Source organism: Schistocerca piceifrons, chromosome 2 (assembly GCF_021461385.2).
Source record: "Schistocerca piceifrons isolate TAMUIC-IGC-003096 chromosome 2, iqSchPice1.1, whole genome shotgun sequence".
In the NCBI taxonomy this organism is placed as follows: Eukaryota; Metazoa; Arthropoda; class Insecta; order Orthoptera; family Acrididae; genus Schistocerca; species Schistocerca piceifrons.
In genome coordinates this window covers 511,632,875-511,659,214 of record NC_060139.1, presented here as the reverse complement: position 1 = coordinate 511,659,214, position 26,340 = coordinate 511,632,875, and the positions used below count along the sequence as shown (strand labels likewise).

At 40.2% G+C, this 26,340-nt stretch overlaps 1 pseudogene; it reads left to right on the top strand.

The window, feature by feature from the left end:
- Positions 1-1,846: 1,846 nt before the first annotated feature.
- LOC124775528 overlaps positions 1,847-26,340 on the top strand; it is a 41,415-nt pseudogene continuing 16,921 nt past the window's right edge.

Sequence of the window (26,340 nt, the reverse complement as noted above, 5' to 3'; positions counted from 1 at the left end):
TACGGGAAAGTTAATCCTGTTTGTGGATGACGTTCGAGCTGTCGTCCGATGTTGCCCCTTATGTTCTAGTTATCGAGTGGGCTAAGGTAACATGTTGACACTCTGTAGAGCATGTTAGGTTACAACAGCCTATTTTAGCGGGCGTTATCCTGTTGGAAAACACCCCTGGAATGCTTTTCATGAATGATATCACAACAGGCCAAATCACCAGACTGACGTACAAATTTGCAGTCAGGATGTTTGGGATAACCACGAGGGTTCTCCTGCTGTCATACAAAGTCGCACTCGACGCCGTAAGTAGAGATGTAGCTCCAGTGCGTCTAGCAAGCAGGTAATTTTTTGCAGGCCCTCAAGTGGCCTCCTACTAACGAACACAAGACCATCACTGGCACTGAGCTAGAACCAGCTTTCACCAGAAAACACAACAGACATTCACTGCGCCCTCCGATGAGATCTCGCTTGACTCCACTGAAGTCGCAAATGGGGTCACTGAAATGCACGCAACAGGGCTCCTGGCTCGGAGCTGCCCTTGATATAATCGGTTTGTAACACTTCATTGCGGTCACTGTGATGCCAGTTTCTGTTCTAATTGCTGTTGCAGATGCTGTACGGTGCCCCAGCGCATACGCCGAACACGATGGCGTTCCCTCTCGGTAGTGCTACATGGCCGTCTCGGGCTAGGTCTTCTTGCGTCCGTGCATTCTCGTGATCACCACTGCCTGCAATTATTTACGGTGGCTACATTCGTGTGAAGTCTTTCTGTAGTACCACAGAAGAAACATCTAGTTTCTCGTAGCCCTATTACACGTCCTCGTTCAAACTCACTGAGGTGCTGATAAGGGTGACTCTGTCGCCTTCTGGGCATCCTTGACTCACATTAACTCACATCCAATCTCAAAGGTAATTAACTGTCACGACTGTTACATCACGTATTTAAAGCAAACCTGATTTGTATCTTCATAGTGGCGCTACTAGCGCCACTATTATCCGACTGACGGAAATTGGAATAGACATCATCTTTCAGTTGTTGAAACACGCTTGCCAACTTTCGTTTATGTCGCACGACTCCTTTTTGGCTTTGCGATTTTCATTTTCCAACAGTGTATTTAAGTATTTCATTAGGTAACAGTCAAATTTTATCGCTCATATGTAGCATGTTCTACTTTCTTTATAAAATGATTCCAAAACAGTGTGCTAGCGTAGTTATTTATTTGGCATGGTTCCATTTTTGCTTATACTTCTTTTAAGTTTCTGGAGTTAATTTCTGAAACGCTGTCATTTATGAACCGAACCGTCTTGGACAATCACAAAAATTCCGGTCGGTAGTATTTAGTAATTTAATGAGGCGTTCCAGTATGAAAAGCGCATTATCTGTCGAGCAACGCTTATGTCGTGGAAATTCTGTATTACTGAGCACGTTGTTATTACCAAGACAAGACAACATTCTAGAGTCCATCACTTTCTCCCTCAAAATAGCAAATGAGAACAATATTTTTTATTTGTTATTTGTAAAGGACTGAAAGATAATCAGATTACAGCCTCTGCCACCACGTGGACATCTCGAGTTTACGAAAACAGTTCACGTACTGTAATGACGAGCTGTTTGTCGTCAGATTACCCATTATCATCAAACGATGAGTGAATCTAATCTCTTGCTTTGGTCTTAATTGCCAGCAGATGTCACGACAGTGTTATCCGCCGCACTGATCATCGGTTATCTTCAAGGAGACAGTTTGGTGGTCATGATCCGAATTTTTGGGCTAATATTTCTTTAGTTCTGCAGAAGTATAAAACGGGTAGCCTACTGACGCCCATCGCCCAGTTCAGGACAGTCGAGGCTGCAGCCATGTTGTCCGTACTTTGCCTGCTGGCCACAGTCAGCGCCCAATGGGACCCCAACGTGGCGATCGGCCGTAGCGCCATGGTCCACCTGTTCGAGTGGAAGTGGGTGGACATTGCTTCCGAGTGCCAGAGATTCCTGGCTCCCAAGGGCTATGCTGGCGTACAGGTGAGACAGCATCCTCAGATACTTGATGCGAAACTCCTTGATACTGTAAGTATAAAGAGAAGAAAACGGCCTCTGCATTTCTCTCCCATCATCGGTCTTCTGACCTGTCTGATGCGACCCGCCAAGAATACTCAGCGCCCTCAATTATTTGTTGGTCATATTCCAATCTCTGTCACCCGTTACAGTTTTTACCAGCTATAGCTCCCACTACTACCATGGAAGTTATGCATTGGCATTTCAGCTCATGCCTTGTCAATCTACACCTTTTTCTTGTCTGTATTTCCCACATATCCGTCTTTTCACTACTTCTGCGGGGGCCTTCGTCATTTCTTATCTCACCATCTAATTTCCAACATCCGTCTATAATAGCACATCCCACATACAGGGCGACAATTATTGAATTATATCAAATAAAATCGTCATTCTGAAAATTTTGGGTTAGGTGGTTCAAACTGCACTGTGCATGGGGGCTTAATTATTTAAAATGAAAATACCTTTTAAATTTTTAGTAGCTGTAAGTCCGATTACGCTGTTTCGTAAACGGTTGGCCCTGACTAGTTTTAGTACGCAATCTGACTGCATAGAACAACAACAAAGAATGAAATGAAAATTTCCTGTTAACACAATTAATTAATTAAGTCCCCAGCAACTATAAAACATACGAAACCAAAGCACAAGTGTAATTGTTCTGTGTGTGGGAGTGTGACTCAACGTACACATCTGGCACGGTTCTTCTTCAACAAGAGAAGAAATTTTAAATACCATATTTACTGAAGTAAATAAAAATTAGAAATACTATAATTGCGCAAGAAAACCAGAATTACTCTCTAATACAAGAACACACGCCAGATGCTTTGTTGACTGAACCTGTAATGACGCATTATTCAGGACACTGAAATAATGAGAGAGAAAAGAAAAAATTTTTTTTTACCTTCATTTATATTGATGAAAAGCACTCTAATCATTACAATATCTCCACACCGGCTTGCTACTACCACATCTCAACAAGAACTCTCCACCACGACCTCTCGACAAGCATTCTACACTACAACATCTCAGCAAGCACTTTTCACTAGCACATCTGAACAAGCACTGACTGCTACGAGTTCTCCCCAAGCGCTGCCAGTGGAGGCGGCTGAATAATACTCTTTGGCGCAATCTCTGGCGCTGTGGCTCAATGTAGCCACCTTTTAAATGCCCCTCCTCCACGGGCCAGAATTTGATGGTATTTTTGCCAGCATTGGTGGTGAAAATACCACTAAATTCGTCCACAAAAATACAGACAAAAATAAAAGATAATATTAATACGTAAATATCACATAATTAGATAAAATTTTTACTTTGCACTGACCTTTCAATAACCTAATATATAAAATACAGTAAGCTATACAACTTCTTTTCATACATGCGACTTTACATAATAGTTCACACAATACACAAAAAATCAGTTTATACAAATGTTCACATAAAATGCTTTCAATGATTAGTTCCAGCAATAGCACCCAGCAATGGTCAACAGGTGCAAATACCAACAAGTGACATCATTTTAGTAGAAGCAGTCCATCAGTGGCACCCAGCAATGTTGAACAGGTACAGACACCAACAGGTGACATCTTTTCAGTAGAAGCAGTCCATCAGTGGCACCCAGCATTGTTGAACAGGTGCAGACACCAACAAGTGACATTATTTCAGTAGAAGCAATCCATCAGTGGCACCCAGCAATGTTGAGTAGGTGCAGACAGCAACAAGTAACATCATTTCAGTAGAAACAGTTCTAACAGTGGCACCCAGTAGTGTTGAACAAGTGCAGACACCAACAAGTGACATTATGTCAGTAGAAGCAATCCATCAGTGGCACCCAGCAATGTTGAAGAGATGCACACAGCACAGGTGACATTATGTCAGTAGAAGCAGTCCTTCAGTGGCACCCAGTAATGTTGAGCAGGTGCAGACAGCAAGAAGTAACATTATTTCAGTAGAAACAGTTCTAACAGTGGCACCCAGTAGTGTTGAACAAGTGCAGACACCAACAAGTGACATTATTTCAGTAGAAGCAGTCCATCAGTGGCACCCAGCAATGTTGAGCAGGTGCAGACAGCAACAAGGGACATTTCTCAGCAGAAGCAGTTCCATTAGTGGCACCCAGCAATGTTGAACAGGTGCAGACACCAACAAGTGACATTATTTCAGTAGAAACAGTCCATCAGTGGCACCCAGCAATGTTGAGCAGGTGCAGACAGCAATAAGTGACATCATTTCAGTAGAAGCAGTTCATCAGTGGCACCCAGCAATGTAGAGCAGGTGCAGACACCAACAAGTGACATTATTTCAGTAGAAGCAGTCCATCAGTGGCACCCAGCAATGTTGAGCAGGTGCAGACAGCAATAAGTGACATCATTTCAGTAGAAGCAGTTCATCAGTGGCACCCAGCAATGTTGAGCAGGTGCAGACACCAACAAGTGACATTATTTCAGTAGAAGCAGTCCATCAGTTGCACCTAGCAATGATGAGCAGGTCCAGAGAGCAGTCCATAATATTCACTATCACTGATCACACTGTTCATCAGAGTTTATAAGCAGAAATTAAACATGTCCTAGTGGCACCAATCATGTAGAAAAAGCGCAAGTAACAGTCCATAATATTCACTATCTTAATCACACAGTTCATCAGCAGAAATTAATCATTTCTAAGTGGCACCCATTATGTTGAAAAAGTGCAGGTAACAGTCCACAATATTCACCATCACTAATAAGACAGTTCAGGCATGAACAATAGTTTGTATGCACATACAAATGCTTTTACACTAAACATACAAATCATAACAAACACACAAATGATGTCAGATAATTGTCATATTGACTATTACAAATACTCAAATATCAGTAAACCTATAATATTTATGGGTGTCAGTGCAAGCCACAACAGACAAGTAAAATAATATTTAGGAGATAGGTTGGGACTAATTATTTGGGATTAGGAAAGGAAAATACACAAAACACACTCACTCATCTTTCATCCACATTAAGGACTACTGTGTAATTGAATTGTGTTAACTGTGTAAATGCAATTCTGTCAAAATTTGATGTTCATCATGTGTATCAAGTAGTAGTGGCAGCAATGTATAACAGTCAATAATAGTTAAGTCAACATCATAGTCATCATGTCAAGACCAATGTTTGCCAAGCCAGATCAAAATGTACTGTTGCTGAACAACTGTCAGTGAGCCAAGATATGCAAATACTTCCTCTCTTCAAAAAAAGTATGTACTGCTTATTGATTTAACAAAGTGTGTGTAAACGATCTTCCTTCCACTTTAGTGTTCTAATCTGCTATCTTCATCCTCCTTGTTCCATATAGACCAACAAAAAAGAAATATGCACCTCACTTACTTTACCTCTTATCCACCAAAACTCCAATAATCATCAGCATCACATAATCTCAATACTTCAATAATACCTCTTACGTCGATACATATAAATCTTATCATCAATATCATTTACCTTACCTCTTGTCCACATAAACTCCAATAATCATCAACTTCATATAATCTCAATAACACCTCTTCAATACGTCGATACATATAAACCTTATCGCCAAAATCATTTCACTTCCATAACAACTCTTTCCTCTAGTCAGTCTCCTCGAACAAGTACAGATAAAATCCTAATGCAAACCTCATCATCCCATACAATCCGAAGACACATTGTCAACACACAACCTCTGTGTAATCCATCTGACCCAAATCTTCTACTCATTATGAATTATAAACAAAAGAAATGCATACATGACCTCTAACAGACTTAGTTCGAATAACTCTCAGTAATTAAGTACGATTACGGAGTGTGAATGATCATAATATTTCACAGTGTGTACACCACTTCAAGAATTATGGCAATTAGAAGCAAACATGTGGAGTATTTCTTGTGTCAAGTGTCACTTCCTATTTCAATTGCTCACGAAAAATGCAGTGTAAGAACTGTCAATGGTCTAAACCTAGTTTTGGTATGTCATGTCGTTAGCTTCCTTCCTATTAGCATACATTTATACATCTTTCATAAAACCTCCAGCTCATGTGACTTCTATGAAGTTTCTTGTACTAATGTCGTTTATGTCGAATTATAGCAGTTCATTTTCCTATCTTAAAAGTATAAGGCACTGAGCGTAAGCAAAACATGCAATAGCGAGTAAATATACCAGTAGAGAACAGAATGTCAACAAGTGGATGCAGCACAATTCTTACAACGAGGCTCTGCCAAGCGAACAATCTATAATTAATACAATAGTGTGACCTAAACTCTATGTTCATTCACAGTATATCAGCATTTCTATATACCAAATTAAAGAGTAGTTATGACAACAAAACAGAAATGTGTAAATATGCAATCCATAAGCAAGGCAGCAAATATGTTATCTAACATAATAAACAGGTCATTAGCATCATATCAGCATAAGCAAATTGATGTTCATATGTAATCTTAATAAGTAAACATGAAGGCGCAAGCAGATAAATCACAAAGTATAACTTACATACATAATCACAGCCAGCACAATTAATCCGGTTACAATTATAATTTAAATAAATAAGCACAGCAGGCACATAATACAAAAATATGACATCAGTGAAAAAGCAGTGCAGCCAAGCGATGCATAACTTATACAAATAACAACCCTGTTCATTAATAAAACATTGACAAAAATCAGCAAATGTACGCAAGCACGTCGCTTCACAAGTAAATTCATAGAACATGAAATTAGCACAAAGTATGAATCACGTAATTGCGAGCAGCAAATTACGTCTAAAGTATGTACCTAAGTGGAAATATGTTACCTGAAAAAATAAACTCAATTAATAGTTACATTTTTAGTTTATTAGTTTCTTCTTCCAAATTACGTTCTTCCTGAAATTTTCTCGATAGCAAGTCCTCTTAACGTCGGACACACACAGAATTTACCTGAAGGTTTTAAATATCTTATACAACCGTATCCTGAAAAATACTGAACGTTAATAACATAATTCATCAAGTCACTATAGCTTTATACTGAATTTAGTCGGAGAACTTAGACTGTGTATTTGTTTACGGCTGTCAGTGCATTCGCACTGAGCGCTCGATCAGCTGTAGGCGTGTGACGTAGGAAGCAATTGTTTGCGGTCAACGACTGCCTTGTGCGGCGCGCAGACTTGACTGTTGCTTTGAGTATGTGCCGCCGCCAAAACACAGGGCGGTATCCTTTTATTCTCTGCATGTTTACGTAAACTGTTGGTTTCTCGAAAGTATGTCATTCCACAAAAATTTTAACGTTTGATATATGATGTATTCCCTTAGAGCGCCGAGATTTAAGAGTTTCTACTTCGATAGTGTTATCGTGAATAATTTTGCGAATTCTATATGGACCGTTATAAAGCAGAAAAAATTTGCGACACAAGCCTTTTCCTTTGTGAGACAAACGGTGGGACTTAATTAATACCTTTTGACCAACTGACAATGTTTTTAAACGACCAGGACGTTTAGCTGATTTCTCTCTTCTAGCAGCCGCAGATGCAATATTTCGGAGAGCCAGGTTGACAACTTCAGAATGCCGCAGTTTCCGTGAAGGCGGAAAAGGAACGATTTCAGAAATGCGATTTTTCGGTGCTTTGTTTTTTAATATCAGTGTGGCGGTAAAGAAGTTGAGTCATTAGGAACTTCATTCAGAATGTTTTGAAAAATATGAAGGTACTGATCCCACGTTCTGTGATTCTGATGACAATAAAGACGACACAATTTATTGATTTCCTTCATCCATCTCTCTGAAGCATTAGATTGAGGGTGAAAAAGTGAAATGAAATTGGTTTAATTTTACGACGCCATAGAGTACGAAGCCAAATTTTAGAACGGAACTGTGATCCATTATCTGATATAACCTTATCAACATGACCAACTTCTTTAAGAAAATGGTTAATGAAAGCATTAGATACTGAACGAGCTGTTGCTTTGCGTAATGGTGTAAAACACACATATTTTGATGTCAACTCCACTGCTACGAAAATGTACGCAAAACCATTAGTAGAACGAACCACTGGACCGAACAAATCGACTGCAGCCATCTCCTTTAATTTCGCTGGAATGATAGGAAACAACGGTGCTCTGTGAGAAATTGTTGGCGGCTTAGCCTTTTGACATAATTTGCATTTGGCCAGAACAGATCGAATACGTTTTTCCATATTACTGAAGTAGCAATTTTCCCGTAATTTATGAAAGCATTTTCTGGGACCAAAGTGTGCATAACTGAAATGCATATACCACATCAGCTTATTAACCCACTCATCAGGAATACAAACTAACCAAACAGAGTTGTCGACCGATTTTCTTTTAAAAAGAATTTTCCAGATAGTTCGCAAAACGAGGTGTGGCCAAATCGTCCAATCTAAAAAAGCGTCTAAGAAATTTACAGACACCATAGAAACTACGAACATCACGTTTTGTGGTAGGAACAGCATAATTACGAATAGCGTCTAATTTCTCTGGATCAGGAAGAATACCTTCTGTAGAAATAATGTGACCGAGAAATTTCACCTGAGAACGACCAAATTCAGATTTTTCTAAGTTCACTGTAATGCCAACTCTTGCAAAAATACGTAATAATGAATCCAAAATTTTGTTGTGCTCACTCCAAGAATGTTTAGCAATAAGAATATCGTCAACATATGAAGTAATATTGTCACGAAGATAAACAGGTAAAATTTAATTTAAGCTAGGAATGAATGCTACTGAAGGTACAGTAAGTCCAAATGGTAATTTCCGAAATCTCTTTTGGGTAAAATAGTCATATCCGGTTATTGTTTACTTACTCTCTAGATAGATTGATAGTAGAAGAGTTGTTTTTGACAGATGCAAAGAATAGTAAAGGAGTAGGCAGCGGTGCAGAAAACTAAAAGGGAAATAGCACCACTACAGCTCGGGGCCGTATGCACGCTACGGCACATATTCACTTAGTGTAGTGAATCCCCTGAGGACCTTAATAGCCGCACGTATTTCCCAGTTTGTGACTTAGTGGCAAATTTGGCGGGAGTGGGTACATAAATTGATCTAACCACGAACATGGATGTATGTCATTCTTAGAGTTGCGGAAGATCTTAAATTTCCGAACAGTCAAAACGTGTTTATAGTCAAAGTTTTCGCCTCGTGGCGACAAAGACCTACCGCGCCTGCCCCTGTCCCAATGTCGATTATTGTCAAGTTCGCGCGCCTGGCGCTCTCTTATTGCTTCTCGTAAATGAAATAAATTAATTTCTTCAAAGCCCTCTGCTATCCGTGATTCTAAATTTCTTCTGCTGTCTTTTCCTACGATTTCGCCTTCAATTTGTTTGACTTGCTTTCGTAATGCCTCAACTTCCCTTTTAACGCGTTCATTAAATTTTCCCTGATTTTCAACATGTTTATTTATGTTCTGGTACTCTTCGGTTTCTGCAAATGGCAATGGTGCTGTATCATCTGAATCTCTGTCCCCATTTAAACTAAGATTTGTCGATTTGTCTGAAATCTCCTCGACTCTTTCCGATAAATCACCTATTTTTTCTTTCTGTTTATTTACGTCTTCCGTAAGTGTCGCGACTCGGGTTTCAGTATTAACACATTTAGTCGTTAACTGTTCATACTGTTGTGTTAGGTTATTTAATCTGTCATTTGGTACGGATTCCTCGATTCTCTCAAATATTTCTTCCTTATATTTTGCACGTTGTAAATTTAACTCTGAAAATTTCTGTACTATCACGCGATCTCTTTCCTCCTGTTCTCTATCCTGTTCCCTTTGTCTAATCTCTACTGCAATTAATCTATTATTGTGAGCATTCAAAATCGGTTGTACTTCTTCTCTGATTTCTTTCTTTAATTCATCTTTCATATTTTTGAAACACGTCCCTATTCGTGAATCTAACCGTGTTTCCATTATTTCCATCTCTGTTTGAATTGTTGCTATTTGTGAGCCTAACCGAGTTTCCATTGTTCCTATCCGTGTTTCCATTGTTCCCATTTGTAAGTCTAACCGAGATCCCAAATTTAATATTGCACCCATCAACTGCTCCATATTAAATGGTTCAAAATTCTTTTCGCCCCTAACATTTCCCGCAAAACTAACTTCCTTCTGCATAGTCATAAAGCTATCTGTGTTCGATACTGTTCCAGAATCTTCTGTCGTTCATCTCGGATTCTGTGAATTTTCTGATTGAGAAAAATTTTGAAATGGTTCCGGACTATTTTCCCGACTTATTAAATTGTTTTCCACTTCATTATTCATGATGCTGTTTTCCTCTGTTGGCGAGTTCGCCATGTTAACAATTTCGTCATTCTCACTATCCATCATTTTTGCCTTTTTCATCGATCGTGTAATCATTTACAAAACATACAAAACTCGTCGCTGTACGAAAATTACATACAATGACTCTTTATCTCCAACAATACCATTCACACGAAATGTTTCCCTCAAACACGATTAATCGAACAATTGAAATAATTGCCCTAAATTGTCAAACGCGTATACAAGAAAATAAAATTAAATTCTGAAATACCATTAGAAGAATGACAATTACCAAATCTACACATGCAAAATAGACTACAATTACTAAACTACAAATTACTACAACAATACTACTGTCTACTATTTTTACAATCAGAAGAATTCCAAGGGACGATCCTGGCAGAGTCGCCATGTGCATGGGGGCTTAATTATTTAAAGTGAAAATACCTTTTAAATTTTTAGTAGCTGTAAGTCCGATTACGCTGTTTCGTAAACGGTTGGCCCTGACTAGTTTTAGTACGCAATCTGACTGCATAGAACAACAACAAAGAATGAAATGAAAATTTTCTGTTAACACAATTAATTAATTAAGTCCCCAGCAACTATAAAACCTACAAAACCAAAGCACAAGTGTAATTGTTCTGCGTGTGGGAGTGTGACTCAACGTACACATCTGGCACGGTTCTTCTTCAACAAGACAAGAAATTTTAAATACCATATATACTGAAGTAAAAAAAAAATTAGAAATACTATAACTGCGCAAGAAAACCAGAATTACTCTCTAATACAAGAACACACGCCAGATGCTTTGTTGACTCAACCTGTAATGACGCATTATTCAGGACACTGAAATAATGAGAGAGAAAAGAAAAAATTTTTTTTTACCTTCATTTATATTGATGAAAAGCACTCTAATCATTACAATATCTCCACACCTACTTGCTACTACCACATCTCAACAAGAACTCTCCACCACGACCTGTCGACAAGCACTCTTCACTACAACATCTCAGCAAGCACTTTTCACTAGCACATCTGAACAAGCACTGATTACTACGAGTTCTCCCCAAGCACTGCCAGAGGAGGCGGCTGAATAATACTCTTTGGCGCAATCTCTGGCGATGTGGCTCAGTGTAGCCACCTTTCAACTGTTGGCCGCAGGGCATAATGGGAATGACAGATAGTATGCGCATACGCACGCACCATCTTGTCGTCGGCCATCTGCTCATGAAAATGTCACATTGGCCGAATTTGGGGGACTGAGAATCCGCAATTCGTGATCGAGAAATCTCTTCACCCTCAGTTCGTGACTGTGTGGTGTGCAATGTCATGTAACGGAATAATTGGCGCGATATTCCTTAATGGCAAAGTGACTACCGAACTGCACGTGAATGTTTTGGAATATGATTTCATCCTCAGTATCCAAAGTGACCTTAATTTCGACAAGATGTGGTTCCTGTCAAGACGGAGCTCGACCTCAGGAGAGCGTTTGATGTCCGGGAGGAGTACTATGGGGACCGCATTCTGGCTCTGGGGGTACCCAGAGGCCACTGGCATGGGCCTCTTCAAAATGGCTCTGAGCACTATGGGACTCAACTGCTGAGGTCATTAGTCCCTTTAATATCGCATATACGAAAAGAGCCGCGAAATATCTGTTAACAATGCCGTGCTTTGAATTTCTTTATCATCATTACCTTTTAACAAAGCAAAATTTATATATTGAGATCTTATTGTGCTGTATCTGGCCTACAATTAAAGGAACGTTTTTTCGTGACTGTAACTCATTCTAAAAATCAACATATCTTCCCTACTTTATAGTTATTGAAAATTGAAATTACTTGGTTATGAACACTGATGTTACAGTTCGTATGATCGTTCAACAACAAAATTTAGCAGTGGATTTTGTTTCTCGGTAAAACACCATTCAATGCCACGACTAGCACAAGAACATGAGACTCTTATTAAAAAAATACGTTTTCACTATAAAGTTTGCCAGACCAGAACGGAGAACAGCAAGATTCCTATTAGATTTTGGCGGTACATTAACTTATTTGTACTGTGAGTTATATACTATCAGCAGCCCGCGTCAACCTGCAACACATCATAAAATCTGCTGATCTGCACTGCAAGTCTGGAAGCTAAAAGAAATAATATTATTTTACTGTTACTTTACCGCTTCCTTGCGGTATGGTAGACTATATTGGAAGTCGTTTGAATACGCCGCGGCAGCGGCTCTTTCGTTCGCCACGCAGCTCAGCACCACAGATAATATTTATATAACTGAAAAATGTCTCAACAGGATGGGATAATAGGCAAGCAAGCTTTAACAATTAATAATGCAAGTTTTCATTTACATAACTCTATTAAAACATTTAAATATTTCAATTGTTACACACCTTTATGAATTCACACGTAATGGCGTACATCTCTTAGTCTCGACAAAAGAATGTTACACTAGCGTTCGCTACTACGACACAGGATATCTTACTCGCTCGACTCCCAGATGAAGAAGACAAAGAAGTTGATATTCGTCACGTATTATATACTAGTTACTTATTTTAATCTTTGTTCGACATTTATCGTCTGTGGCGGTTTCATTACTCGCCGACGCAGATATTCTCAAAAATAAATAATAAAAAAAATACATAATTTTATACAATAACACAATATGATACATATAATTTTCTCGTTACTACATAATATGTTGTTTTTGTTTCTTACTAGACGTTACAATGCCCCCTGGCAGCAATTGACTAACGTTAAGAATGTTCGGCAATATGCTGCCACTAACGTCTATTTGGTTATTGTCTGTTACCTTGGTTGGAACATTCACTTTAAACTTCTTAGTTCTTTTACACTGTAGGTTTAATTACACTTTTTATACTGTTCTTACACTTTGCGAGGTGACCATAAACCTAGTCCCAGGGTCATTACATTTATCTGGCTCCCCCATTTGGGCTACGTGCGATCAGAAAACCTGGGAAAACTGCGCCGGAGCCATAGTCATCTCGCCTGGTTTGTTTTAATACCCAGTTTGATCACAAAAGTTCAGACTCTATCCAATGTTGACAGATATCAAAGGCTATTTATGACAACGTGTTAAACTTTTAGTCTCTTTGTTACCGATATACCTTCTACCCTTTTTCACATTTGTGTTCTGTATTGCAATGAAAGTCACTCATTAAACAGTTTTACAGTGGTATAATGAATCGTCTCTGCACTTACTCACGACAATTGTTTTAAAATGTTCTAGCATTCGTGCAAGTTTACTTCATTAACATGACGAAAACATATTATATCTATACATCACTGAACCGATGAATACTTTGAGTCTGCATCGAGTAACTAAAGAAAAACACAATGTTTGTCACGTCATTTCGTGTCCAATATACCGTTTTCATATTAGTGCATTAACCACATAGTTGATAGTTCATTTGAATGACAACAATGTCGTACGGAGCGGGCGGCGCGAAGCAATTGTTGAGTCGCGTCGTTTGGAACGCCGCGTGCCGACGGCCGCTGGGTTCGACGACCGGCTCTCAGTAACAGCGACGTCGTGCTGACGTGGCGCAAGCAGTCGCGAACCGCGCCGAACCATTCGCCGATGTCGGCGAGTTGCCGTGGTTTACCGCGACCGGCCGGCTGGCGGCAAGGCACTCGTCTCTGCTTCTCCGCATGGCTCCCCGTCGTAGTGCATGAAACAAACATTCCACAACGGTGTACTGTCTCTAAGGACACAGATTACTAGCTGTGGAAGAAAATGCAACTTGTTTAAAAGTGTTTATTGTTCATTACGCCGTCGCTTCGCTGGTATGCACAGGATGTTTTGGCATGATAACAGGTTTCTTGTGGCATTGTGACACTGGTATTCAGGGTTCGTCACACGCACATTGTACTACACACTTTCACTTGTTCTCACGGTTGATACACTGCCAGAGCGTCTTTCAACACGCGAAAATATTTCGGTACACACATACTAAATGTCTCCGTCGAGCGATGTTTGTTTGAATCGACTCCGAACGGATCACTAACTACCGTTTTTACTCATAGTGTACTACTGTTCGTTGAGCACTGCACTATGACAGTTAGTCACTCAACACTTAACTTATACCGACGTATATATTGGTGCAGATACAACAGTCATTTTCTGTCCCTACTACACACAATATTCCGTCCTTTCCTAGGTTGTTTATGCACACAGTTTATTTTTAATGCATAACAACTGTTCTTAGCATAATCACTCTCTTCTACATTGAGTCCATTGTGTTACGTTCTCATTACACACTTCTAATACTATTACTAGGCATATATTGCTTTTTTGTAATTATTTAAAGGTGTGTGATTTTTTTTTTTTTTTGTACATAGCTTTCTTTTCCTCTTTTAGTGTAGCTTGCCAGGTTATCACCCATCTAGCAAACAGATTTTACCATGTGCATGACAGCTTGACTTGGGCATATTGTTCAATAAATACTTCATTTAGTACTAGTATTACTTTTAACGGTCCGTCCTACAGGACTACAGTGTAGTTTCCGCGTAACTTGATTCGCGTACCGCGTAATTAATATTCAAGAACGTGTGCCAAGTACACAGGCTTCAATTGAAGCATTAATACATACAAAGCATAGGTTACACGGAACGGTTTTGTTTTTTATTGGATTCTGCTCCAGTGTCGTTCTCAGATCACTATTGGCAGTAAACATTACATCACATAATTATTTCGTACTACAAAGTCAATTTTTGGCTAGTATAGACTCTCTCTCAGGGTTCCTTGATTCTAACACAATTACATCTGCTACATATTTATATAAGATTTCATCATTAATTGTACTTACTTACAACAAAATCATTCAAGAAATTAATCATTATTTTATCAACAAAAGATTATTCATTGCTTGAAGAGCATGTAGTATTTTAATGACACTAACTGTCTGTAAACCAAGTCTTCCATTTGCATATTATTGCTCAGTTTACTGATTCTACTTCCTCAAAATTGTAACTATACATAAATTCTTTCTTAAAACTAACATACTTATACTCTAAAACACAATTGAAATCTTCTTACCACTACTATTTACATCATACATGTCACTGAATAAATAACTTTACATCTTTACGTGGATACAGTCCTTTTATTTTCCCCGTCTGGGGATGTGCTAACAAATAGCTACATTCGTGTGCCAACATCTTCCGAATCTCTTTAGCCACTACTTCCCTCCTCGACCAAGGGATGGATTAAGTTGCGCGACAGTATGTTTTGTGGGGCATCACCTCTATGTGATAGTGGTACCCTTTGACTATTCCTGGTCGGTCGGTAAATACCATAGTATATTCCGATAGCAGCTGCGTCAACTGTTGCTTTTGGATATCGCTTAAACCTTCAGATTCCTGCACTTTGGTTTGAAATGTCTCAACATTTGTTTCAAAATTTCGATCCTCTAAATTCGGGTAATAGAGGTCTGCTACATGTGAAAAATCATCGAGGTGTAGTACCCAGGGGTTCCTACATTTGATATTAATTCGATTACAACATGGCACAAGTACCTCCTTCGATTTCATCATAGACAACTCAATCCTCCTACCTTTATTAACTATGCTTAGTTTCCCCAAGGAGAGGTCGATCACTGCGTCCCTCTCACGGAGAAAATCTACTCCCAGAATGCAGGCCACCTTTAGTCCTTTAACAATGAGGAACGAGCTCACTATGGCTTCGCCCTCCTTACAAATCTCTACCTGCACCTGGTATTTAACTAATTGGCTCTGTGCACTTATGGCTCCAGACACCTTACAATTATTAACCGGGAAAGTCGGATGCTACGTCCTTTTCCCAGTGCTTTAAATAACTCTATACTCATTACACTGACTGAGGCACCTGTGTCGATGATTATATTCACTGCAACATCATTGATTTTCGCTTCTATTACGGCTTGCACATTTTCGTTATTATCTTTCTTACATTCGTGCGGTTCGTTCAGTAGATCTTTATCCATACTGATACCGTCGTTGTATCGCAGCATACATATTCCAGGTATATTATTATCATTCGTGTTGCTCTCACTCCACCCCTCGGCCAGCGATGGAGAGCATATCGAGGCCGATCCTAGTTTGTTGGATTGCTTACTTGTGAGGTACTTGGACGGCTATTGTCCGTGACCTCCACTATGTGTACATTCTGATTTGTAGGCCGCCACGGCTGCGCAATAGGCGCGTTTTGCGGTGGTGGTCTATTGTTGTCATACCGGTCATTACCCTGTCGCTCTGGGCTTGTTCTCTGATTCTGATGCCAATTTCGATTACTATCACTATAATTGCTATGCCACTGACCTCGCGCATTTTTCCAGCGGTTGGTCCCTGACATTCCGGATTCGTACCGGTCGTCAAATCGACGCTTTTTGTTATAAGTTGGTTGCCCATACCCGTTCTGGCTTCTACCATTACTACCATTTTGCGAATGCTCTTGCCGCTTGTTACCACCCCCACCATTTCCATGGTTGTGGTTTTGTGCACTATTATTTCTGTCATGGTTACACCCTGATCCATTATTCCGCGAGTGATCGCACGCTGATTTTGCGTCTTCCTGGATCAAGTCTATTGAATCTAGAACAGACAGGAAATGTTCCACGTCGCTTTCTGGTACGTGTATTAATTTCTCTTTGATATGAATGGGTAAATGTGATTTTAGTAGTCTTATTATGTCTCTTGGTGATATAGGCTCATCCCAGTAGCGCGTTTTGTTTATATACTTTTCAAAATACCGTCTCAAATTCCCAAGACGGGGTGAGTACGGTTCGGGATTATATACTTCTTTTCTTAGACGCTCTTGTATACAAGGCGACCAATATTTCGACAGAAACGCCCTTTCGAACTGTTCATATGTCATGCAGATGTCTGCTACTTCCGTAGCCCACAACGCTGCATCACCCTGAATGTATGACATTACGTATTGAATTTTCTGTGCTTCATTCCACACACTAGGCAAGATATTTTTAAAGCATTTTATGAATACTACTGGGTGTACTGACTTCCGTTCAGTAGTAAACGTTTGAAACTGCCTATTTTTGATTAAACTTTCTTCAACTAATATTTTTGAACTATATGAATTTGCTCCTGGGACATATGCTGTCTGCTCCGAACCGAAGCTACAGCTCTTCGCATTATCGACTACAGATTCACTATTGTTGCGTCGCGTATAAGTTTGTGCGTTGCCAAAAACATTGGCTGTTGGCGACATAGTTTCATGTTCAAGATGTTTGCTACTTTGTGTTAAACCCTTTTCCAAGTCGGATATCCGTTTGTTAATATTCACTTGCCACTGCGGGATATCCTCACTGAGTATTTGTTTAATGGTTTGCACATCGTTCTGTACCTGACTATTTACTGCGGTACTGAACGATTCGGAATCTCTATCTGCTATTGCTGCTTGTACCTTAGAATTAATATTTTTTTCGATCTCACTCTCCTTCATTTCTAGCCATGAGTTGAATTCGGTTTCAATTTTAGTCGCTTGTTCGTTCCACTTCTGCTCTACAATCTGTGTGGAATCTACCTCTAGCTTTTCTAACCGGTTGGCTAAGACACCTATCTCATCTACCATGTTAGTGTTTGCTACTTGCAGGTTGTTGACCTGTACAGTCAACTCCTGCACGGCCTTAGGTATCGACTCATAATTCTGTTTCATACAGGCAATCTCCTTTTTCATATGTTCTAACGATTGCACAAGTTGCTGGTCCCGCTCAGCTTGCTGGCGATCTCGCTCCGCTTGCTGGCGATCCCTCTCAGCCTGCTGGGCAAGTAAATTTTCTGCTAACTGGCGATCTCGCTCAGCTTGCTGGCGATCTCGCTCGGCTTGTTGCTCCGCAAATTTTGCCTGGTAATCCAGCACGCGCTCTAATATCGCCTGAAGTGAGTATCCACCGGGCAGATTACCACTCTCTGGTTCCTGCTTTTCTGGAGGTGGTGTAATTTCTTTATCTACCTCTCCTTGAGCACTGGTGGGCGGTGGCATCACTTCCTGCGCCCCTGCCCCCACATTTTCGCATGGTATATCCTCAAAGAGAGTACTTGTACTGCTTAATGCACCCGTTTCTACATTTCCTGCACTAACTAATGGCTGTTCCTCAGTATCCATATTGCTCGGACGTTGACTACGCAATTTAACCATATCCATAAATTACCACTTGCACACAAAATACGTTAATTTATCTACACTACACTGCCCACTAAAAATTACTATCTACCATCAACATTGTCCTGTCATAACACTAACATCAAACTACGCACAATACGCACACCACTAGCGATATGAGATCACTTCACTGGAGCTCAGCTTCTACAAACAGGACAACTACACTGTAGTCTTACCTTTAGTTTATCTGATCTCGGGGTTCGGCTGCCCCCGGATTACGTAGTCGTTACAGTTTCTCAGTACTATCAGGATCGTCTTCTCTGACTCGCTTGCAGTAGTACGTTTTTTCATGAAAGAGTAGTTGCACATTCATAATACATTGCATTAATCATGATACACATACATACATTTATCACTAAATACATATATATACATATATAACAATAGACACTGAAAGGAAAATACATAAAAATTTTGTGGCCACTGCAAATTCGGGCCCCGCGTTTTTGGGCGCCAGTTTCGCGTTTTTTAATATCGCATATACGAAAAGAGCCGCGAAGTATCTGTTAACAATGCCGTGCTTTGAATTTCTTTATCATCATTACCTTTTAACAAAGCAAAATTTATATATTGAGATCTTATTGTTCTGTATCTGGCCTACAATTAAAGGAACGTTTTTTCGTGACTGTAACTCATTCTAAAAATCAACATATCTTCCCTACTTTATAGTTATTGAAAATTGAAATTACTTGGTTATGAACACTGATGTTACAGTTCGTATGATCGTTCAACAACAAAATTTAGCAGTGGATTTTGTTTCTCGGTAAAACACCATTCAATGCCACGACTAGCACAAGAACATGAGACTCTTATTAAAAAAATACGTTTTCACTATAAAGTTTGCCAGACCAGAACGGCGAACAGCAAGATTCCTATTAGATTTTGGCGGTACATTAACTTATTTGTACTGTGAGTTATATACTATCAGCAGCCCGCGTCAACCTGCAACACATCATAAAATCTGCTGATCTGCACTGCAAGTCTGGAAGCTAAAAGAAATAATATTATTTTACTGTTACTTTACCGCTTCCTTGCGGTATGGTAGACTATATTGGAAGTCGTTTGAATACGCCGCGGCAGCGGCTCTTTCGTTCGCCACGCAGCTCAGCACCACAGATAATATTTATATAACTGAAAAATGTCTCAACAGGATGGGATAATAGGCAAGCAAGCTTTAACAATTAATAATGCAAGTTTTCATTTACATAACTCTATTAAAACATTTAAATATTTCAATTGTTACACACCTTTATGAATTCACACGTAATGGCGTACATCTCTTAGTCTCGACAAAAGAATGTTACACTAGCGTTCGCTACTACGACACAGGATATCTTACTCGCTCGACTCCCAGATGAAGAAGACAAAGAAGTTGATATTCGTCACGTATTATATACTAGTTACTTATTTTAATCTTTGTTCGACATTTATCGTCTGTGGCGGTTTCATTACTCGCCGACGCAGATATTCTCAAAAATAAATAATAAAAAAAATACATAATTTTATACAATAACACAATATGATACATATAATTTTCTCGTTACTACATAATATGTTGTTTTCGTTTCTTACTAGACGTTACATCCCCTAGAACTTAGAACTAGTTAAACCTAACTAACCTAAGGACATCACAAACATCCATGCCCGAGGCAGGATTCGAACCTGCGTACGTAGCGGTCTTGCGGTTCCAGACTGCGGCATGGGCCTCGATTGGCCGCCATGTTCTCAGGATCTGAACATATGGGGCTCCTTTTTGTGGGGATATATTAAAGAAATCATAGAGCAATAACCTCAAAACCATTTCTGAGCTGAAAACAGCCATTCAGGAAGTCACTGACAGCATCAATGTTCCGACACTTCAGCAGGTGACCCAGAATCTCGGTACTCGTCTGCGTCACATCATCGCCAATACGGCAGACACATCGAACATCTCATAATCTAAAACCTAATGTATGTAGTGACGTTTACATGTTGAATAAACTGTGTGCCCCCCGTAGTTTGTAACTAATTTACATTTTGTAAACGTAGGCTTCCGCGGCAGTTGTCACAGTTAGCAATACAATATGAGGAAGGCATCTTGCAATAGTCGTCGAAACGCCGGAATTTTATAGTTGACAGTCCGGCCACAAACCCATAAGAATTTTACTGACTGTAATTTACGTCTTTTTCCATATAGTTCAATAATTGTCACCCTGTACATTGTTTCTCTTCTCTTTCGGTTTTCCCACAGAACACGATTTACTTCCATACAGTTCAATGCTCCAAAAGCATATTTTCAAAAATTATTTCCTCTAGACAAGGGCGATAAATGATACAAGAAGAGTTCTTTAGGCGAGGAACGCTTTCTTTGAGTTTGTTAACCTTCTGTTTCTTACCTCCTGGGTTCGTATGTCGTCTGTTATTTTACTTCCAAGACAGCAGAACTCCTTCGCTGTCGCCAGCGAATCTTATCACTAATATCCTTTCGCCCTGAATTTTAATCTCGCTCTTGAACCCTTCTTTTATTCCAGTCATTGATTTTTCACCGTACACGCTGAAAAATAGGAAAGTTAGTGCCAATCTGTACTCTACATGGATCTTCGTTCAGAATTACATAAAAGTGGAGCTCCCCCGACGTTCTCAGTCGTAACTCTCTGCGACCAATTATATGAGTCAGCTTGTCTAAGTCTATCTGAAATTCCTTTCAGACACGAAGAACCATGATACTAACGTCTTTGATATCTTCAGGTGATCTCACTTTGTGCATGTACAGTTTTTCAGTTTTGATTGATCGAATAATCAACGTCAGAATTGATAACATAATGGATTTCATGTAGTTAAACCCCACACAAGAAGGCATGCAGACATTATATGGTTCCGCAAAGGACCTAACGAAGAATTCAAAGTCTCTGAGGATGTTTCCATTCCAGCATTAGGAGGCGAAACTTAGGCACACAAGCGTGCCTTAGTTCACTGTCCATTTCTCATACAACTACAATAACCAAGGCTGTAATTTGATAAGAAGCTACTGTTCTGTTAATGATAATGTATGGTAACAATTTTTAGGAGTTTATGTCTCTAGTTAGAGTGCTAATTCTGAAACCACTTACATTAACGAATTAAATCGTGCGTAGACGATAAACTGTATTTTATATTTAGCTAGTGTCAAACATTGACGCCTTAATTGAATGTACTGTAGAAACATTAGCAGTGGCACATCGAACGCGGCGTAACTACGGAAGGAAAATTTTCAGCAAAACACCTTAAAAGGATGAGTCCTCTTCCTGCATGCTGAAGCGGTCCAGTTTTGGTTGAACCTACATAGGCCCACAAGATCATCCAGCAATTATTTTTACGTTTTATCCTGGGATCAAGTTAGTCGATTCTTGTTGTTCAAAAAATACGTGATATTTATGAGTAATTTGAAGAGAAAAGTTTTACTTCATTGCCGGTATCTCCGCCCAACGAATACATGGCCATCACTACCAACAATAGGCCTTGGTGGGAGAGGTACCAGCCTGTCTCCTACAGGATCGTCAGCCGTTCTGGTTCGGAGGCCCAGTTCACTGACATGGTGAACAGCTGCAACAACGTCGGCGTACGGTAAGTAAGAAAAATAAAATTCTGTTGCAGTTTTTCGTATTCCACATAATAGTACATTATCTACATCGGACGGAGTGGCCGAGCGGCTCTAGGTGCTTCAGTCTGGCACCACGCGACCGCTAAGGTCGCAGGTCCGAATCTTGGCTCGGGCATGGATGTAGTTAGGTTTAAGTAGTTCCAAGTTCTAGGGGACTGATGACCTCAGAAGTTAAGTCCCATAATGCTCAGAGCCATTTGAACCATTGATGTACATTATCTAATTATCAACATTTAGTACTGGAGGTAAAGAAATTACAGTAAACACTGTCGCACGTGCAATAGAAACTACTTCTGTTCGCACGTCTTAGTCATTTGTTGTATAGCATCGCTGTACAAGTATAGGGTGTACAGAAAATGAACTCTAAACATCTAGTGGTCGTTTGGAATCATCTTTGTAATGAAGACACAAGGTCTTGACAGTTCACTGCTGTTGTTATTTCGCAAGTCAATAGCCAAAATTGTCCTTCAGTTTCACCAATCCACATACCACGTAGAAACTAAAACGGAGAAACTCGAAAACATGCTTTCAGTCTTAAAGATTACCCGTAAAGGCTATAACCATCGTTTCATTGTGTCAGATAATTTGTGGTTCCTGATAAAGAGAGCAAGAAACAGTGGTACAATATCACAACAATTGCAGAAATTTTTTTTGGGTCATCTGTTTTCTGACTGGTTTGATACGGCTTGACACGGATTCCACTCCTGTGTCTACCTCTTCATCCTATAAGAGCACTTGCAACCTACGACATCAGTTATTTGCTGGATGTATAACAATCTCTGTCTTCTTCTATAGTTTTTACCCTCTACTATTCCCTCTAGTACCATGCCAGTTATTCCGAGATATCTTAATAGATGTCCTACCATCCTGTCCCTTCTTTTCAGTGTTATCCATATATTCCTTACCTCGCCAGTTCTCCGGAGATCCTCCATAATCCTTAACTTATCCGTTCATCCAATTTTCAACACACTTCTGTAGCACAACTTCTCAAATGCTTCGCTTTTCTTCTCTTCTGGTTACGAATGCCCTTTTTACCAGCGCTAGTCTGCTCTAGATGTGCTCCTTGCTCCATCCAAAACGGATTACTTTATTGCTTAGGTAGCAGAGCTCCTGAACTTCACCTTCTTCGTGATCATCAATTATGATGTCAAGATTCTCGCTGTTCCCTTCTGCTACTTCTCATTTCCTTCGACTTTCTTCGATTTACCCTCAAGCCATATCCTGTAGTTATTAGACTGTTCATTCCATTCAGTATATCATGGAATTCTTCTTCACTTTCACTGAGGATAGCAATATCGTCAGTGAAATGTATCGTTGATATCCTTTCACCTTGAATTTTAATTCCACTCTTGAACCTATCCTTTATTTCTTTCATTGCTTCTTCGATGTACAGACTAAACAGTAGGGGACGGAAGATTACATCCAAGTCTTGCACTATTTTTAATCGGACTATTTAGTTTTACGTCTTCAACTCTAATTGTTCCCCTTTGGTTCTTGTACATATTGTGTGTTAGCTGTCTTTCTCTATAGCTTACCGCTACTTTTCACAAAATTTCGAGCTTCTTGCACCATTTTTCCAGTACGACAAAACATATACACATGTTTATATATTATCTTTAGTCTTGCTTCCATTATCAGCCGCAGCGTCAGAAACTTTCTCAATGGCTTCATAAGCAGCCCTGTATTAGGATAACGAATGTAATTTATTCTTTGAAATGCAGTGAAACAGACGAAGAGAACGACCTGACTTCTCTTTTGTTAAGATAAGGTTCTGGACAATTTCTCGTGTGCGGGCCATTTTTGCATTAACTTGAAACAAAACTGTCTGAATCATATCTTAGACAAAAACGTTACTGTTCGGAGTGGAACTACACTAAGGCGACAAAGCCGTGGGATAGCAATTTGCTCATATACACATGGGCGGTAGTATCGCTTACACAAGGTGTAAATGGGCAGTGGGTTGGCGGAGCTGTCATTTGCAGTCAATTAATTCATGTGAAAAGGTTTTCGACGTGATTATGACCACAAGAAGCAAATTAAGAGTCTTTGAATTGTTGGAGCTGGATTCGTTAGGGAATTCCATATTCCGCGATTGAAAGTGTCAAGAGTACGCCGAAAATAACACATTTTAGGCATTACCCCTCATCACGAAAAAAGACAGTGGACGATGGCCTTCGCTTACCCACCTAGAGCAGCGGCGATTGCGTAGATTTGTCAGCGCTAATAGACAAAAGACACAGCTCGAAATAACGGTTGAAATCAATGCGAGACGCACGGCGAAGGTAACCGTTGGGGCAGTGCAGCGCCATTTGGCGTTGATGGGTTAGGGCAGCAGCGCCAGTCCTGGGTTCTTAATCATATCGGTTGGACCCTAGACGACTGGAAAACCGTGGTCTGGTCAGATGACTTCCGATTTCAGTTTGTACGAGCTGATGGTAGGGTTCGGGTGTGGCACAACCCCACGAAGCCATGGACTCGAGTTGTCAACAAGGCACTGCGCAGCCTGGTGGTGACACCAGAATGGTGTGGGCTGGGCTACAGGGAACTGACTGCTCCTCTGATCCAACTCAACTCATCATTCATTGGGAATGATTATGTTCAGCTACCTGGAGGCCTTAATGTTCCCTAACTAACGATAGAATTGTCACCGGCCACAATTGATTGCGATTGGTTTAAAGAACTTTCTTGACGATTCGAGCGAATAATTTGACCACCCAGATCGTCTGACATGAATCCCACTGAATATTTATGGGACATAATCGAGAGATCAGTTCATGCACGGGCAACACTTTTTCAGATATGGACGGCTAAAGAGGGCTATAAAGCAGCATGGCTCGGTATTTGTCCTGTGGACTCCCAATGACTTACTGAGTTCATGCCACGTTGAGATGCTGCAGTACGCAGGACAGCAGACGGTCCGGCACTATATTAGGAGGTATCCCATGACTTTTGTCACTTTAGTGTGTAGTGATGTATAATGATAAGTGTTGTTGGGCACGTTGCAGGATCTACGTGGACGCGGTGATCAACCACATGAGCGCCTCGTGGAACGGCCTCAGCGGCGTGGGCGGCAGCAAGCCCAGCGCTACAGCTACCCGGACGTGCCGTACGGCACCAACGACTTCCACCAGCCGCCCTGCACCGTCAACAACTACAACGACGCCAACAACGTAAGTGAACAGAAACCCCTGATGCGGTCATTGCTAATTGGTCGTATTACCCTACCTTACAGAAAAGGTGAAGCACTCAGAAGGGACGAGGAAATTGAAGGGAACTTCGTTCGTAAGGGCACGTGATGTTATTTCAGTAATTATGAAACTGAGTCAAATTTATGAAAACCTAGAGCAGTATAAGCCGACTTATCGGCATGATGCTGCACCCTCGTCTGGCCTGGATGCGAAGGCTGACACGGTTGGTTATGGCCTCCCGTGAGGCAAGCTGGTCGGCAGCTGTTTATAACTAGTGAAGAGATTTTAAGGGTCAATAATGATCAGAAAAGGGGGGAGGGAAGGTTCTCAAAATACTTACAAAAGGGGCAAATAAGGTGCCGATGAAATTACTATATTTAGGGTTAAACCAACTAAATTAACTTTCTTTGTCCCATTTACGAGCTTCTGTTATACTGGATTGTTGTTGTTGTGGTCTTCAGTCAAAAGACTGATTTGATGCAACTATCCCTGCTAGTCTATCCCGTGCAAGCATCTCTGAATAACCACTACAACTTACATCCTTACTATATTCATCTCTTGGTCTTCCTTTACGATTTCTTCCCCCCCCCCCCCCCCTCACACACACACACACACACACACACACACACACACACACTTCCCTCCCATACTCGCCTGATGTCTCAGAATGTGCCCCATCGACCGATTCGTTCTTTCAGTCGGGTTGTGCCACGAATTTCTTTTCTCCCAGTTCTTTACTACCTCCTCATTAGTTACGTGATCTACTCATCCAATATTCGGCATCCTTCCGTAGCACCTCATTTCAAGCGCTACTATTTTCTTCTTGTCTAAACTGCTAATCCTCTATGTTTCACTTCCATACATGACTACACTCCATTCAAATACCTTCAGAAAAGTCTTCCTAACACTTAAGTCTATATTAGATGCTGACAAATTTCTCTTCTTCAGAAACGCTTTCACTGTTGTTGCCAGTCTACATTTCATATCCTCTCTACTTGCTGGCCAAACAGCAACACTCATCTACTACTTTAAGTGTCTCGTTTCCTTATCTGATTCCCTCAGCATCACG